General features: G+C 48.0%; 1 protein-coding gene across 2 annotated transcripts in view; it reads left to right on the top strand.

Moving 5' to 3' along the window:
- The window catches only part of SDCCAG8 (SHH signaling and ciliogenesis regulator SDCCAG8), a 1,349,628-nt gene that overhangs the window by 106,827 nt on the left and 1,226,091 nt on the right, over positions 1-16,710 (top strand). The window lies entirely within an intron of this gene.

The following is a 16,710-nucleotide window of genomic DNA, read 5'->3' as shown; positions in this document are numbered from 1 at the left end:
CGCCAAGTTCAGCGAAGACATCGCAGACTTTGTCAACCCTCACGCACTCCTGTCCACCGACTACATCCTCCTAGGAGACCTCAACTTTCACCTGGAGAACCTCACCGACAAAAACACCACCGCCCTACTGGACAACCTCGCCAACCTGGGACTGAAACAACTAGTCAACACACCCACCCCCACGCCGGACACACGCTCGACCCCATCTTCTCCTCCAGCAAACACATCACCGTCAGCCATACCACCGAACTCACCTGGTCGGACCACAGCTGTGTCCACTTCAGCTTCAAGAAGACCACCGTGCTTCACCACACCCAGCAACCACCAAGAAGACACTGGAATCGTATCACCACTGAACAGCTCGCATCAACCCTCCCCCAGAACCAACCCACCAGCACCACCGACCCAAACAAAGCTGCCAACAACCTCACAAGCTGGATCTCCGACTGCGCCAACCTCCTGGCCCCCCTGAAGACTCAAGCCAACACCAACAACCACAAGAAAAACTCCTGGTTCACCCCCGACCTCAAGAACTCCAAGAAAGAATGCCGCGCCCGCGAGAAGGCGTGGCGCCTCAACCAGACCGAAGAGAACATGTCAGCTCTCAAGGACGCCACCCGCCAACACCACCAACACCTCCGCGCCGCACGAAAAACAGCCTACCGGAACAGACTTGACAACAACGCCCACAACAGCAAGGAACTATTTGGCATCGTCAAAGAGCTCTCCAACCCGGACGCAGAAAACAACCCTATTCCCCCCTCACAGGACCTCTGCGACTCCCTCGCAACCTTCTTCCACCACAAGATCATCGACATATACAACAGCTTCCCGACCCCCAACGCAAACCCCCACCCGGAACCCGCCACCGACATCACCACCATCCTCACCTGGAGCCCTACCACCACCAAGGAGACCACCCGCGTCATGAACTCGATCCACTCCGGATCCCCATCAGACCCCTGCCCGCACCACATCTACAACAAGGCCGACAACATCATCGCACCGCACCTCCGAGACGTCATCAACGCCTCCCTCACCGCCGCCACCTTCCCGGAGAGCTGGAAACACGCAGAGCTCAACGCCCTCCTAAAGAAACCTACAGCAGACCCCACCGAACTCAAAAACTTCCGGCCCATCTCTCTCCTTCCATTCCCCGCCAAAGTGATTGAGAAAATCGTCAACGCTCAACTCACCACCGCCCTGGAAACCAACGACTCCCTCGACCCCACACAGTTCGGTTTCAGGGCCAACCACAGCACCGAAACCGCCCTCATCGCAGCCACGGACGACATCCGAGCCCTGACCGACAAGGGAGAAACCGTGGCCCTCATACTCCTGGACCTCTCTGCAGCCTTCGACACGGTCTGCCACCGCACCCTGATACACCGCCTCAGCAACGCCGGCATCAGAGGCAAGGCCCTGGAATGGATCGTCTCCTTCCTCTCCGGAAGGACTCAGAGAGTCCGCCTGCCCCCCTTCAGATCCACAGCCACGGAGATCATCTGCGGCGTACCCCAAGGATCCTCCCTCAGCCCCACTCTCTTCAACGTCTACATGACCCCCCTGGCGAACATCGCACGCAAACACGGACTCGACCTCATATCCTACGCCGACGACACCCAGCTCATCTTATCCCTCACAAACAACCCCACCTCAGCTAGGACCAGACTACATGAAGGAATGAAGGAAGTAGCGAACTGGATGACAGACAGCCGGCTTAAACTGAACACAGATAAGACGGAGGTCCTCATCCTCGGCCCTACTCCCGCCGCTTGGGACGACTCCTGGTGGCCCCCCGCCCTAGGCAGCACTCCCCAACCCACCGACCACGCACGCAACCTCGGCTTCATCCTGGACTCATCCCTCTCCATGACCAGACCGGTCAACTCGGTGACCTCGGCATGCTTCAACACCCTCCGCATGCTCCGCAAGATCTTCCGCTGGATCCCCACCGACACCAGGAAGACCGTCACCCACGCCCTCGTCACCAGCCGCCTGGACTACGGGAACACCCTATACGCCGGCATCACCACCAAGCTGCAGAGGAAACTACAACGGATTCAGAACGCTGCCGCACGACTCATCCTGGACATACCCCGCCACCACCACATTTCCGGACACCTGAAGAGACTTCATTGGCTCCCAGTCAACAAGAGGATCACCTTCCGACTCCTCACCCACGCACACAAAGCCCTCCACGACCTCGGACCCAAAATCATCAACAACCGCGTCTCCTTCTACACCCCTCCGCGCACTCTACGCTCGACCGGACAGGCCCTGGCAGCCGTACCCCGCATCCGCAAAGCCACCGCCGGAGGAAGATCCTTCTCTTTCCTAGCAGCGAAAACCTGGAACTCTCTGCCCAGCCACCTTCGCGCCATACCTGACCACCTCTCCTTCAGAAGGCAGCTCAAGACCTGGCTCTTCGAGCACTGACCCCCCCCCCCCTCCAGCGCCTTGAGACCCTTTATGGGTGAGTAGCGCGCTTTATAAATGCGATTGATTGATTGATTGATTGATCTTAGTAAAATGTTCAGAGACTTTGAAGCATAATAGAAAATTAACATATATATTTTTTTTTTTTGGCATTTCAAAAAAACATTTATTGATCAGCAGGTAATGTTTGGTGAAGTTAGGTTCCCAATGAAAATGAATGGTTTTATGGTAGAATAAATCATCCCAGGTTGTAATTGATCCCCACTTTGTACCATTTTTTTCACCTTTACACTTCATTAGAACTGCTTCAAGCCTGTCCTTTATGGCTCCTTACTATCAAGAATGTGTTTCTTATTACCATCTCCTCAGCAGGGCTCTTGAGTGAGCTACAGGCTCTTTGTTTCAGTTCACCATGCACTTCCTTCTTCCAAGACAAACTGGTTCTGCAGACACGGGCATCCTAACTGCTGAAAGTTGTGGTGCTGTCCCACATTGGTCAAACCATCACACTGCTGGTGTTCTACGCTCTGCCTCATCCCTCTGAAGAGGAGGAGAGGCTTCATCGCATGGACCCCAAGAGAGTGCTGAGCTTCTACATATTTGTACCACAGAACACCGATTGGACCGTTAGCTCCTTGTGGGTGTTGCTGGAGTGAAAAAAAGGCAAGGCAGGACAGAAGAGAACCATCTCCTGCTGTATCGTCCTCTGCATTAAGATCTGCTGTGCACTGGCAAAGAAGCAGCCTCCAGAAGGATTGCATGCTCATTCTACCAGGGCCAAAGCTGCTACCATTTCACTGAAATGTGGGGTGCCTGTCCTAGACATTTGTCAGGCAGCTACATGGGCGTCCCTCCATACGTTCACAAAGCATTTTTGCCTGGATAGTTAGGTTAGCCAAGAGGGGCATTTTGCCCGCTCAGTGCTGCAGGACTTACGGGTTTGGGCCCATCCATAGACTCACCTCTGAATAGGTATTGCTTTGCTATCTGTTCAAAAGGTAAAGAGTCTGTGGCTAGAAGTTTGTATTGGATAACCTTGGTAATGGCCTTTGTGGCAGAGGCTCTACCTAGCTTGCAGATTCCTCACCTTCTGATGGATACAACTACCTGTGGATTCCTCACCTCATGAATACTCCCATGGCGCCAGCCTTCGACGGAAATCTTCTTACTAGTCTCTGCACGTCGACGAGGACGTCACTGTCTCGCACGCGACGCCGTCTGACGTCATACAGGCAATAAGAGGTCCTCGACGACGTGCGGACGTCAGTTCCCTTTTTTCCGTGCATTCGAAACGGTTATCTTCGAGGGAGCAACTGTTACTCTTGCGGTTACAGTGTATATCTTGCTGCGTACTCTTTCTCTGTGGAAATAATGTCGCAGAGAAAGTCTGGATTTAAGCCTTGTCGTGAGTGTGGAGGCAAGATGTCGGTGACGGATCCTCATTCCGATTGCCTTTGGTGTTTGAGCTCCGACCACGACGTCTCGACTTGTGATTCGTGTCAGCACATGAATCCGAAGGCCATTAAAGAACGCGAGGCGAAGCTGTTTATGGCCAAGTCAAAGGAGAAGCATCACAAGAAAAAGTCTTCTCCAAGACATCGGCGTCATCGAGACTCCCGGCGCCGTAGAGAATCTCGGCGTCATTCAAGGGAGGCTCGTTCCAGGTCTCCGGATCGGCGCCGGAGGACATGGGAGGTCAGCCCCACGGTGACGCCGCATCCTTCGACGCCGTTGCTCTCTCCGACGTCTCCAACTTCGCCTGGACAGGCGTCGGTGATTGAGGTATTGGAGCCTCAGGTGTTTTCTCCGGCGCAGACGCCGAGGCCGGCGTCGGGGTCGCCTCCGAGTCAGGCACCCCAGTATCCGGCTTTTCCCACCCCTGGAGCCGATAGTTCCGCATTCTTGAATGCGATGTATGCCATCTTCCAACAGATGGCTCCAGGGGGTGCTCCGGCTGGGCCTTTGGCCTTTTCTTTGGGTGATCCTGCGCCTCTTCGGCCGGCACCCTTTATGCCCTTTCTCCCGTTTGGGAACGTGGGCTCGGCGCCAGTGTCGGCGCCGGTGGCCGCTCCGATGGCTTCGGAGGGATTGGCCCCAGGGATTTCCATCCCGTCGACGTCGAGATTTCGGCCTGTGACTCCGGTGGGTCCATCCGTTTCATCTGCTCTTCAGTCGGCGCCGAAGTTACCTGTGGCGCCGGATGCGGCGTCGGTGGCTTCGGAAGATCGGCGCCGATCTCCGACTTCGGCGGAGGTGTTGTCGACTCCGCGGATTGAGCAACGACTGCATTCAAGGAGGCGTGCTCTCCGGGTACTAGAGGAGCAGGAGTACCAACGAGCCCTAGAGGAAGGAGAGCTAGAGGACTCGGGTGATGGGCTGCGTGGACTGGAGTCGGCCAGTGGGCTGGACACTTCCCCTGAGTGGGACCTTTCGTCCCCGGGGGAATATACCGAGGAAGCTGCTTCCTTTCATACAGTGGTACGGAAGGCAGCTAGTTTTTTGGACCTGCCTTTGCCGGTGGTGGAGGCGAAACAAAACCTTTTGACAGAGGTGTTGCATCCGGCCTCAGCCGCGGCGGAGCCTCTATTACCTTTTAATGACGCTCTGCTGGATCCGGTTTTAGAGGTGTGGAAGAAGCCGGCATCTTCCCCAGCAGTTCACAGAGCCGTGGCCAGGAGGTATCGGACGGCTCCAACTGATCCTGGTTTCCTATCTAGGCACCCTACGCCGGAGAGCTTGGTTGTGCAGGCCTCCTGTTCGTCCAAATCAGCGCCTGGTTCTTTCCCGACGGTGCCTGGGGACAGAGACTCAAAAAAGCTAGAGGCGCAGTCGAAGAAGATTTTTTCGTCCTGCAGTCTGGCGTTAAAAGCCACTAATGCGACCTGTATCCTGGGGAGGTATATTCATGCTCTGATGGATGACATCTCCTCTTCGTTTACAGAGCTTCCCCAGGGTCTTTTGGATCTTGTCTCTGATACCCAGGCTGCTGCGACCCAAATTATCCAGACGGGACTGGATACCACCGACTCGGTAGCCAGAGCAATGGGCACAACTGTGGTGGAAAGGAGACAGGCCTGGCTACGTAACTCGGGCTTTTCGGCAGATGTACAGTCCACATTGTTGGATCTCCCGTTTGATGGGGACAAACTGTTTGGGGCTAAGGCTGATTCGGCCTTGGAACGTTTTAAGGAGAGCAGGGCCACGGCTAAGTCGTTGGGACTCCAAGCTCCTTCTTCCACGGCCTCTTCCAGATTCTTCAGGAGGTTTCGTGGATTTGGGCGTGGCTCTTCCTCCTCTTCCTTTCGGGGAAGATATCAGCAACCTGCCTCTTCCCATCCCTATAGATCTTTTAGGGGGAGGGGTAGGGTCCGCACCAGGGGAGCCTCTCAGCAGCACTCTGCCTCTTCCTCATCCTCTGGCGGGGTGCAGCAGGGGAAGCAGCCTTAGGCTTCCACCATTTCCCACTCACTCCTCTCCTGTAGGGGGAAGATTACAGCATTTTCTCACCAAATGGGAGACTGTTACGTCGGACACTTGGGTTCTCAGTGTTGTGGGAAAAGGCTACACCCTTCCCTTTCGGGAGTTTCCGCCCCTCATCCCGCCCCGCCCTTCGTATTGTTCACAAGAACACCTCCTGTTGCTAGAACAGGAGGTAGAAGTCCTCCTTTTAAAGGGCGCGGTGGAGTTGGTCCCGGAGCAGGAAAGGGGTCAAGGAGTTTACTCAAGGTATTTCCTGATTCCCAAGAAGGATGGTCGTTTGAGACCAATTCTGGACCTGAGGATCTTGAATTGGTTCCTCAAGCAGGAAAAGTTCAAGATGCTGACCCTAGCACAGGTGCTTTTGGCGTTGAACATGGAAGACTGGATGGTGTCTGTCGACTTGCAGGATGCTTACTTTCATATCCCGATACTCAAGTCACACAGGAAGTATCTCCGGTTTGTGGTGGGATCGCAACACTACCAGTTTGCGGTCCTTCCGTTTGGTCTTACTTCAGCACCTCGAGTCTTCACGAAGGTGATGTCGGTGGTTGCGGCAGAGCTCAGAAGGAAGGGGATAGCAGTATTCCCTTACTTGGACGATTGGTTGATCAAAGCCAAGTCCCCGGAGCTTGTGTTGCGTCATCTGCAGTCAACAACCCAGTTGTTGTTCGACCTGGGCTTTTCGGTGAACGAGCCCAAATCTCACCTGGAGCCCTCTCAGCGCCTCCTGTTCATAGGGGCAGTACTGGATACGACATTGGGTCGGGCCTTTCCTCCGCCTCAGCGGATTCAAGATATTCAGGATTTGGTTCCAATGTTTCGAAATGGAGCGGTAGTTCCAGTCCTCAAGGTCCTTCGTCTGCTCGGTCTTTTTGCCTCCTGCATTCTGTTGGTCACGCATGCTCGCTGGCACATGAGGGCTCTTCAGTGGTGCCTCCGAAGGCAGTGGTCTCAACACAGAGGGGATCTAGAGGGTACTGTCAAGATCTCCAGAGATGCTGCTGTGGATTTGAAGTGGTGGATTGCAAGCAACAATCTTTCACAAGGAAAACCGTTCCAGCAGTCGCCACCAGTGGCCACAGTCATAACGGATGCTTCCACTCTAGGGTGGGGAGCTCATCTGGGGGATCTGGAGATCAAAGGTCTTTGGTCTCCAGAGGAACAGATTTTTCACATCAATCTGTTAGAGTTACGGGCTGTACGTCTGGCTCTCAAGGCCTTCCTCCCTTCCCTTCGTGGTCAGTCGGTACAGGTCCTAACGGACAATACTACCACGATGTGGTACATAAACAAGCAGGGAGGAGTGGGGTCGTACCTTCTCTGCAGAGAAGCTCTTCGACTATGGTCCTGGGCAAAGGACCATCGGATTTGCTTGATAGCAAACCATCTGGCCGGAGTCTTGAACGTGCGTGCGGACAGTCTCAGTCGCCACTTCTCGGCAGACCACGAGTGGCGTCTCCATCCAGATCAAGTCCGTTTAATCTTCCAGAAGTGGGGGTTTCCTCGGGTAGATCTGTTTGCCACTCGAGAGAACGCGCATTGTCCGTTGTTCTGCAGCCTTCAGTATCCGATGCAGGAAGCGTTGGGGGACGCGTTTCAAATGACCTGGTGCGGCCAGTTGCTTTACGCGTTTCCTCCCATACCCTTGATTCCTCGAGTATTGAGGAAGATTCACCAAGACCGGGCTCTAGTAATCGTAATAGCTCCGGATTGGCCAAGGAGGGTGTGGTACTCCGACCTTCTCCAACTCTCAACGTGCCCGCCGCTCCGTCTCCCTTTCAGGGCAGACCTCCTCTCGCAGTCGCAGGGGCAGGTTCTACACCCCAACCTCCAGAGTCTGCACCTACATGCCTGGAGATTGAACGGGGCAACCTGAGTTCCTTCTCTCTCCCGCCTGAGGTAGTGGATGTTATATTAGCGGCCAGGCGACACTCCACTAAATCTATCTACGCTAATAGGTGGTCTAAATTTGTTGCGTGGTGTGGAGAGAGGCAGATTGATCCTTTACAAGCTCATCTATCGGACGTTTTGTCTTTTGCTCTATCTCTGGCGCAGAAAGGTTGTGCAGTGGCTACCATTAAAGGTTATTTATCGGCCTTGTCAGCCTTCATATGTCTTCCAGACCAACCATCTTTATTTAAATCCCCTATTGTTATCAGATTCTTGAAAGGTCTTCTAAATCAATATCCTCCAAAGCCATTCGTTATGCCGCAATGGGATTTGTCCTTAGTCCTGACTTTCCTTATGGGGTCCCCTTTTGAACCTATGCATTCTTGCCCCTTGAGGTATTTGTTTTTAAAAACAGTCTTCCTGATAGCTATAACATCAGCAAGGAGAGTGAGTGAGTTGCAGGCCTTATCAGTAAAACCCCCTTATACAACTTTTTATGGGGATAAGGTGGTGTTGAGGACCAAGGCTGCTTTCCTCCCGAAGGTTGTTTCACCCTTCCATTTGGCTCAGGCAATTACTTTGTCCACGTTCTATCCTCCGCCTCATCCTTCCAAAGAGGAAGAAAGACTGCACCGTCTGGATCCAAAGAGAGCGTTGAGCTTCTTTATCGATAGAACAAAGGATTTCAGGCTGGAGGATCAGCTGTTTATTGGATACGTGGGCAAGAGGAGAGGAAAGGCAGTCCACAAGAGAACACTATCCAGGTGGGTTGTTCTTTGCATTAAAATATGTTACTCTTTGGCAAAGAAGGATCCTCCTGAGGGCATTAGAGCTCATTCCACCAGAGCTAAGTCGGCCACTTCGGCCTTAGCCAGAGGTGTTCCTGTGGTCGACATCTGCAAGGCCGCAACTTGGTCGTCCCTTCACACTTTTGCAAAACATTACTGTTTAGATTCTGAGGTTAGAAGGGACGGCCATTTTGCACGGTCAGTGCTGCAGGATTTCTTGGTTTGACCATTTAGGCACCCACCGCCGGGCGTGGTACTGCTTTGGGACTCTATTCATGAGGTGAGGAATCCACAGGTAGTTGTATCCATCAGAAGAACGAGTTACTTACCTTCGGTAACGACTTTTCTGGTGGATACATTAGCTACCTGTGGATTCCTCACGGTCCCACCCGCCTCCCCGTTGCCTTTATGGTCTTGCCAAGTAATCCTTGAGTGCGCTCCTCTTGGTCTTTGAGGGTGCAATAGATGTATATATATAATATATTTATATATATATAGGTATATGTGTATATATCTTTATGTATATACTTGGTGTGTGTATATATTTTTAAAAGAGAGAGTTTTATATATATATATATATATATGTACATAAAAAAAAAAAAAAAAAAGATTTACAGTTATTCATACAATGTGGTGTATTTTTACAATATAATGGATGTTGCTTTGTTCTTTCATTGCATTGCCTGGTTGTTCTCATGCACGTAAAAAAAATGATTGGTACTGACGTCCGCACGTCGTCGAGGACCTCTTATTGCCTGTATGACGTCAGACGGCGTCGCGTGCGAGACAGTGACGTCCTCGTCGACGTGCAGAGACTAGTAAGAAGATTTCCGTCGAAGGCTGGCGCCATGGGAGTATTCATGAGGTGAGGAATCCACAGGTAGCTAATGTATCCACCAGAAAAGTCGTTACCGAAGGTAAGTAACTCGTTCGTCTCTCCCGTCCCGTCTGTGGTTTTCCTCTATCTATTGACAAGATCCCAAGTCTGCACACTGTCTACCAATTTGCTTTTGGGGCTATATATCTGGGAATGGAGACAGTTTTGAAAACACCTGATACCAGTGCACAGGACCAGGGCCTATGCCCTGCACATCGTTTCCAGAGTAGATCAGTGTCAGTACAGAGCTTCAAGGTACCACTTTCCAACACGCAGAGGTACTTCTGAAAGGTTTTTGAATCCAGTGTGGCGCCTGGGAGTGTTCAAAAGGGGTGAGGAATCTGCGGCTGGATAGTGTCTCCACCAGAAGTTCATTGTTGAAGGTAAGTAGCTTGTTCACTGGGGAGGGCTACTACACATACCTCCAGCCACCAAACTCATACTTGATCCATGGTAGACTCAATTTGTCTGTTCCATTGGAGCAGCAAATAATAGGTAAGACCAAACATGGCTTTGTAAATTGTATTTATAAAGCACTTACTACTCCTGAAAAGGCATTGAAGCGCTTTACAGCAAGTAGTACGCTATTTCAGAACCGAAGATTAGAGTTAATAGTTAGAAGATAGTAATCAGGGTTTATTTATTTGTTTTTTTGTGTACATTAGTTTTGTTAGGTTTGTGCTCTTGATTTACTGAGTATAGTCATCATGTGGGGAAGAGCCAGCTCTTGACTAATCTTCTGAAGCTGAGATGGTTGTCCGTGGATCTTACATTAATGGATAGCAAATTACATAGTTGACTGCTTGAACATCGAAAGATGTTCCACCCATGGTTGTATGTAGGAATTTTGAGGTGGGTGCTATTCTTAAGCTTATGTTCAGGTGCATTCATAAGATCTGTAATACCTTAAAGACGCTGTGAAATTGAGTAGGGTTTTGCTTATACTATGTTGTATAATCAATAGGTCAGAGCCATTTTGCAAATTAAACATTACATTTTCTGTATACAAACTATTTGTATGCCTAAGTGAGACACTTTTCATTAATTATGTAGCAAAAAGTCATCCTTGGTTAGAAACCCACTTCTTAAAAGGCTTGCTATTGTGGAGCAGATTAGCTTTCCAAATTATGTGTCAAAACTAATACAGCAGATGCAGCAGGCGAACCCCAAACCTGCAGCTTTTAGCACTAGTCTATTAATTAGTGTCTCCAAACACAGTTTCTCTAATCTCTTCTCTGTTAAGCTCCCATTTGCAAGTTCTGTGCTTGCAGCTTCTCTTAAAGTGAAGTGAAGCTTAAATTAGTCTGGATTTGGGAAGGACACCATTGTGCACTTTAATGGATGAACTATCTTTTCAGTCTTTGTTTTTAATGGAGATGAAGTGGGTAAGAACAATATCATGGTTCCCCCCCACCTCCATTATTTCTCTTTGCAATGGAACCTTTAGTGGTGTCAATGCGCCAATCAAATCGGATAATGCGCATTCCAACTCAACTCCTGGAGGTCCCTCAACACTTTCTATATGCAGATGCTATTTTACTTATCTTGTCGGCCTTACCCTCCTCCCTTCTGACGGTGTTGGATACTATTGATGCATTTGCTGCAGTATCCAGGTACAAAGTGAATGGGGGGAAAGAGCAAGGCGATACACAACCTGTGCCGCCATAGCTGATTACCCATTTCAGTGGAAGAATTCCCGCCTTAGGTATCTGGGGGTTCTAGTAAATACAGGCCTTGACCGCATGGTGGCGGAGAATCTGGACCCATTAATGGACCAAATGTGACTGGATTTCGCCAAATGGTCCCACCAAAATCTCTGTCTCTGGGGATGGACTCAATCTGTAAAAATGGTTACCCTTCCTTTATGTCTACAGGAGACTTGGACTGTAGACCCTATCCATATAAACGGATACAGGACATTTCACACTCCCGCAATCCCTTCGCCACAAGGTAGGGCGAAGGGTGGCCTTTGCACATACATTTCCAATAAGCCCGATTCACTAAATGTGTCTAGCCTAATCTCTAATACGTTTTTTCAACTGATCACATGCGATTTAAAATCTGGAGCGCATTTAGTCATGAACTTTTATAATAACGCTCCCTCACAAAAAAATTAACAGACATTCTTATACAATTGCATGACGATCTGGATCGCGTATGTAATCACACACACAAGGAGACCTACATCATATGGGGAGGTGATTTTAATACTCATTTGTGTCCTCAAACACATGAGAAAGTTTGTAGCCTAGGTGTAGGAGGAAATGATGATCTATTTCATTTTAGTCATAACTACCTTGGTAGCATGTTAAATGACCATATTATTTACATTTGATCTTTCTTTCTGTAATGGTCTAACTGGTAGTAACCCTCAGCTCAAACCTACCTTTAATGGTAGAGGTGCAAACACCATAATAGATTTTATACTATTATCAAATAACTTTGCTTTTGGCGCAGCCGATTATAAAATACATGACATTGCGCGAAGTGATCACTATCCCCAGAGCATACATCTTGAACTGCCCCAAGTGATCCTCAAAAACAAGAGGGCTGTTGAAAATGTAGCAAACATTGAATTGGGCTCAAGAAATGGGTATTCTATACGTTGGTCACAGATTGAACCGACAGGTTTTATGGCACAGCTGTTGAGCGACTACACCAATGAGGTTGAAATATGCCTCTCAGATAACATCAGAGCTCAGGACTGCATTAGTTCATTTACAGCAATCACCATGGGAATTAAACAGTGTCTTACAGCAAACGCAGGTAAATCTAGACCACAGGGAAACAAAGGGTGGTTTGATACTGAATGTACACGGGCCTATAGGGAACTCAAACTGTACCTACATAGTCAAAACCCAAACAAGCATGAGATCACTATCCTTAGGCACAAGTACAAAGTACAAAGAGGCCATAAAAAAATAGGAAAAAAGATATAAAAGATGAGGCTTGGAATAATCTTTATGATGCAAGTATTCAAAACAATAACGCTAAATTCTGGAAGATAGTAAACTCTCCTCTTCTGGACGAGTGTATGTCTCCGAGAATTGAAATTGCTATTACTGATGAGGATTGGCTGACCCACTTCTCTAAAATATACTCTTTGGGGAAAGACAACCTCTGACACAAACGCACATAGAGTGGACCTCCAGCCTATTATGGCACCATTTAGTTTGAGAGGTCATCGACGCTATAAATACCTGCAAGAGTGGGAAAGCACCAGGCCCAGATGGGGTACCAATTGACATCTATAAGGCCAACATACCACTTTGGGGCCCCTTATTGACACAGGTTTTACGAGTCTTTTGTACCACAGCCTTCATCCCGACCTGGGCGGAGTCCATCATTGTTCCAATTTTCAAAAAAGGCGACCGACAAAACCCAGCATGTTATAGACCAATTTCACTACTAGATACCCTCGCAAAGATTGCAGGACGTATTGTGCATAACAGGCTGCGGGAGTGGACGGAAGCTAATAACATATTAACGGACCTACAATATGGCTTCAGATCCAGGATAGGGACTGTGGAACAGGCCCTGAATTTAGATATGTTGATTGGTAAATACACGAAGGCCAAGCCAGGCGCCCGATATCTTGTATTTGTAGATTTGACCTCGGCATTCGATTGCGTAATTCATAGTAAACTTTGGTCCATCTTGCTGCATATGGGGGTCGATAATACAATAGTTCATTTTATTAGGGCACTATATTCCGGAGCAACAGCCAGGGTACGCTTCGGGCTCCAGGGGGGAGTGTACCCCCTCCTTTTCTGTAAATCGGGGGTCCGCCAAGGCTGTGTTCTTGCACCTCTTCTGTTTTCTCTCTACATCCATGAACTAGAGGCTGTCTTGTCCACAGAAAGCAGAGATCTCCCACAACTTGGCTCCCGACAGATTCCAGCATTAATGTACGCTGATGACGCTGTTCTCATGGCACGTACCCCACTATCTTATATTACATTAAATTGTGCTAAATTAGATGATACAGAAACTTTCTCATACCTAGGAATTATGTTTGACAACAAAGGCACTTGGTCGCAAGCTATAAATTCCAGGAAATTACTTTTTACGAAATCCATTATGGCTGTAAAAAATGTCTCCAAAAAAGCTGGTAGGGCCACGCCTAAAGATATGCTGACAATTTATAATGCCAAATGACTTTTTAAAATGTATCCTAAGTGTTCCAAAATCTACCTCAACCATGGTGTGTCATTCAGAACTGGGGGTAACATATATTTTAGATTTATTAAATATTCAACCAATTTTACTCTGGCACAAAGTGGGGACTTCTGAATTTGCAAGCCTAAACCGGGCTATTATAGCAGATGCACAATCACTAAACTATTAATCGAAAATCTCCTGGCTGGACTACATAAAGAACTTCTTTATGGCCTTGGGATATCCAGAGTGTTATCATACTCCAGAAAAAATTTAAAGATTTTCTAGGAAAGATTTGAAAAAAATGTCTCTCGCGGACCGAAAGTGGGCAATAGAATCAAGGAAATCAAGTGTGATGAGGAATCTTTTGTTTCAGCAATCAGACGGCATGGAACCATATTTAAAGTACGTTCTGAACCCTAGGCATCGGTACGTCCTCACATGCTTAAGACTTGAGACATTTCATCATCTTATTAGTTTTCCCCTTACCAATGATTGGAGCCCAGTGCTGGGAAAATGACACTGGGATTTTAAATCAGATCAAAGTACAATGCATGCCGTTTTATTTTGCACATTATATTCTGATTTAAGGAAAGTGTTCGTAATACCACTTTTAAATTCCTTGCAATTTACACAGTGGCGCCCTGCTTTTCTCTATCTGCTGACTCTTCCATCAGTTCAAATTTGCAATGCCCTAGCGGTTTACCTGTGTACAGTTATGAACTCTCGATCACACTTTTAGAGTAATTTAGGCGGTCTCCTATGTATAAATGATTTTAGCAAAGTCAGTAACTTTTATTTTCTAAAATCCTGTTTCTATTTCCCTCAATGTTGTTAGGGTCTTTTAATATGTAACCGATTTTAGACTTAGTCCTAAATTTATGACACTGTTTTAATCTTTAGAAGCCTTATTTATTCATATTAAGTGGAAGTTGATTCCCGCCATTTGGTATATTTATGTGCTTTTGTGATTGTGATAAACAATCGAATAACGTTTTTTTTTTGGGGGGGGGGGGGGATCTCTACCCCGAATCACATACATTTTAGGCATGCTTCCCCAACAAATACCCCTCCTGACACGCCGTCAGATAGGTAAGACCATTAAGGCCTACATCTGGGGCTCAGCAAGGCCTCATCAGACAATTCTGAAGCTTATTGCCCACAGATCAACAGTGGTATTAGGCCTGCCCTCTGTGGTACATTACTATTTAGCCCTACATTTGACACACATGGTATGCATGCATCTCTGGGTCTAGGACCCTCCGTTGTAAGTTATGATTGAACGCAGCTTCTAGGAGGCATCATTGGGATTACAGGCCCTCTATCTTCCTGGCCTCGCTGCCGTTGACTCCCCCAATCCCATGATGAAAGCCATGTACACTGCCTGAATGCGGTCTCACAAGCTTTTTTTGGTGGATGCGCATTTTCATAACAAAGCTCCCATCTGAAATAATGTAGGCATCCCCATAGGAGGGACCATGCTTGACTGGGGCCCTTGGTGCAGAGCTGGGATTCTGACTCTTCTGTACTTGTTCTCTAGCAGTGAACTCAAGTCCTTTAAGGTGCTACGGGACGAACTTCGCTTGTCACATACTCAACAATGATGATAGATATTTATAATTAATTGACTACTGAGCAAATTGGGTCCCCAACGCTAGACTGTTCCCTGGTGCTCTCTTACCTCACCACAGGGGGTCAGTTTAAAGGTGTGCTATCCATATTAAATACCCTCCTGATTTGTCTTCTTTACTCTCAGCCACAATTGCTAGCCTCAGGATGATCTGTCAGGCTCGTCTGCAGGTGGCATATGATGAGGAAGACTGGACAGAACTTTTGGAGGCCCTAGAACGAGGAGTCAGTGTGGCCCGGATGAAACTGTCTTTTTAAGATCCTTCAGGGCTGGCACTGGCCCCAGGGCGGGTGCAGGTTGCAGGGTTGCTCCCTCATTCTGACTGTTGGGAATGTGATCATGCGTCCTGTGATATTGTCCATATTTTGCTGGTGTCTCACCATACACCGCTTCTGGATGGCAGTAGAGTCTACGCTTCAGGAATCTATGGATTTGCCTTTTCCACTTCCAGACCTCCTAATTCTCCTCCATGAATTATCAGACATTTCTGAATTGACCTGCAATGCTTGTCAATTGCTCGTCACTGTCATTACAGCTGCCAAATCTGTATATTACAAAATTGGCGCTCTCCACAATTGCCGTCACATGAGGAATGGCTTGCGGAGATGTAAAAGACTGCATCATATGAAAACATCATTTACAATTTAATGAACAAAGCAGATACTTTTCTTATATGGTCCCCCCTTTTTTTGCAAGATGCTACCCCCTCCCCCAAGGTTAGGTTAGACTCTTGCTTTTTCCTCATTACCATCATTGTACTCGCTACACCCCTCTTTCTTCCCTGCTTTATAGTTTGTCTTTCCTCCCTTCTTTTTCTCTCTGTCCTTTTTCCCTTCCTCTCTTCACTTTCTTCCTCGTATAGCTTAATCTCTCACCCCTCCCTTCCTTTTCCTACCTCTCTTAAATGTTATATATAAAAATTGTTTGCTACTGGTTCATGTATCACAATCATCATTTGTATCTCTATATGGGTATAAGCTGGACTTGCATGTCATTGTATTTGCTGTTATTTCTCAATTCTTATTTGTACCAATAAAATAATTGATACATAAAAAAGAACAATATCATGAGGTTTGATGGTGCCGTGGACATGCCCAAGACCATTTTGAAATAGCTTTTAACAAAGGGTTACTTTTAGGGATGTACAAAGATGCATTATTTTGAGATACTTTGAGGAAAATTTGCAAACTTAATTTCATGGTGTTTCATTTGCAAATTCAGTGCATGGCATACCAAGAGGTCGCAAGTCATGCAAGATAACTTCCACTGACTCAAGAAGAAAAATTTCCCTGCAAAACATTTTCATCCTAGCCTAGCTCCCTCAAGGCATTAACACATATTAATCTCAGCCTAGCTCCCTTGAGGAATTTTGAGCTAAATCCAGGCCCTAGTTAAAGTGTGTCAAATTTCGTCCCTGCAAAATTGGCACAGTTTCTGAGACATTGCAC

This window comes from Pleurodeles waltl, chromosome 5 (assembly GCF_031143425.1).
Source record: "Pleurodeles waltl isolate 20211129_DDA chromosome 5, aPleWal1.hap1.20221129, whole genome shotgun sequence".
Lineage (NCBI taxonomy): Eukaryota > Metazoa > Chordata > Amphibia > Caudata > Salamandridae > Pleurodeles > Pleurodeles waltl.
This window is presented reverse-complemented; position numbering and strand designations above follow the sequence as displayed.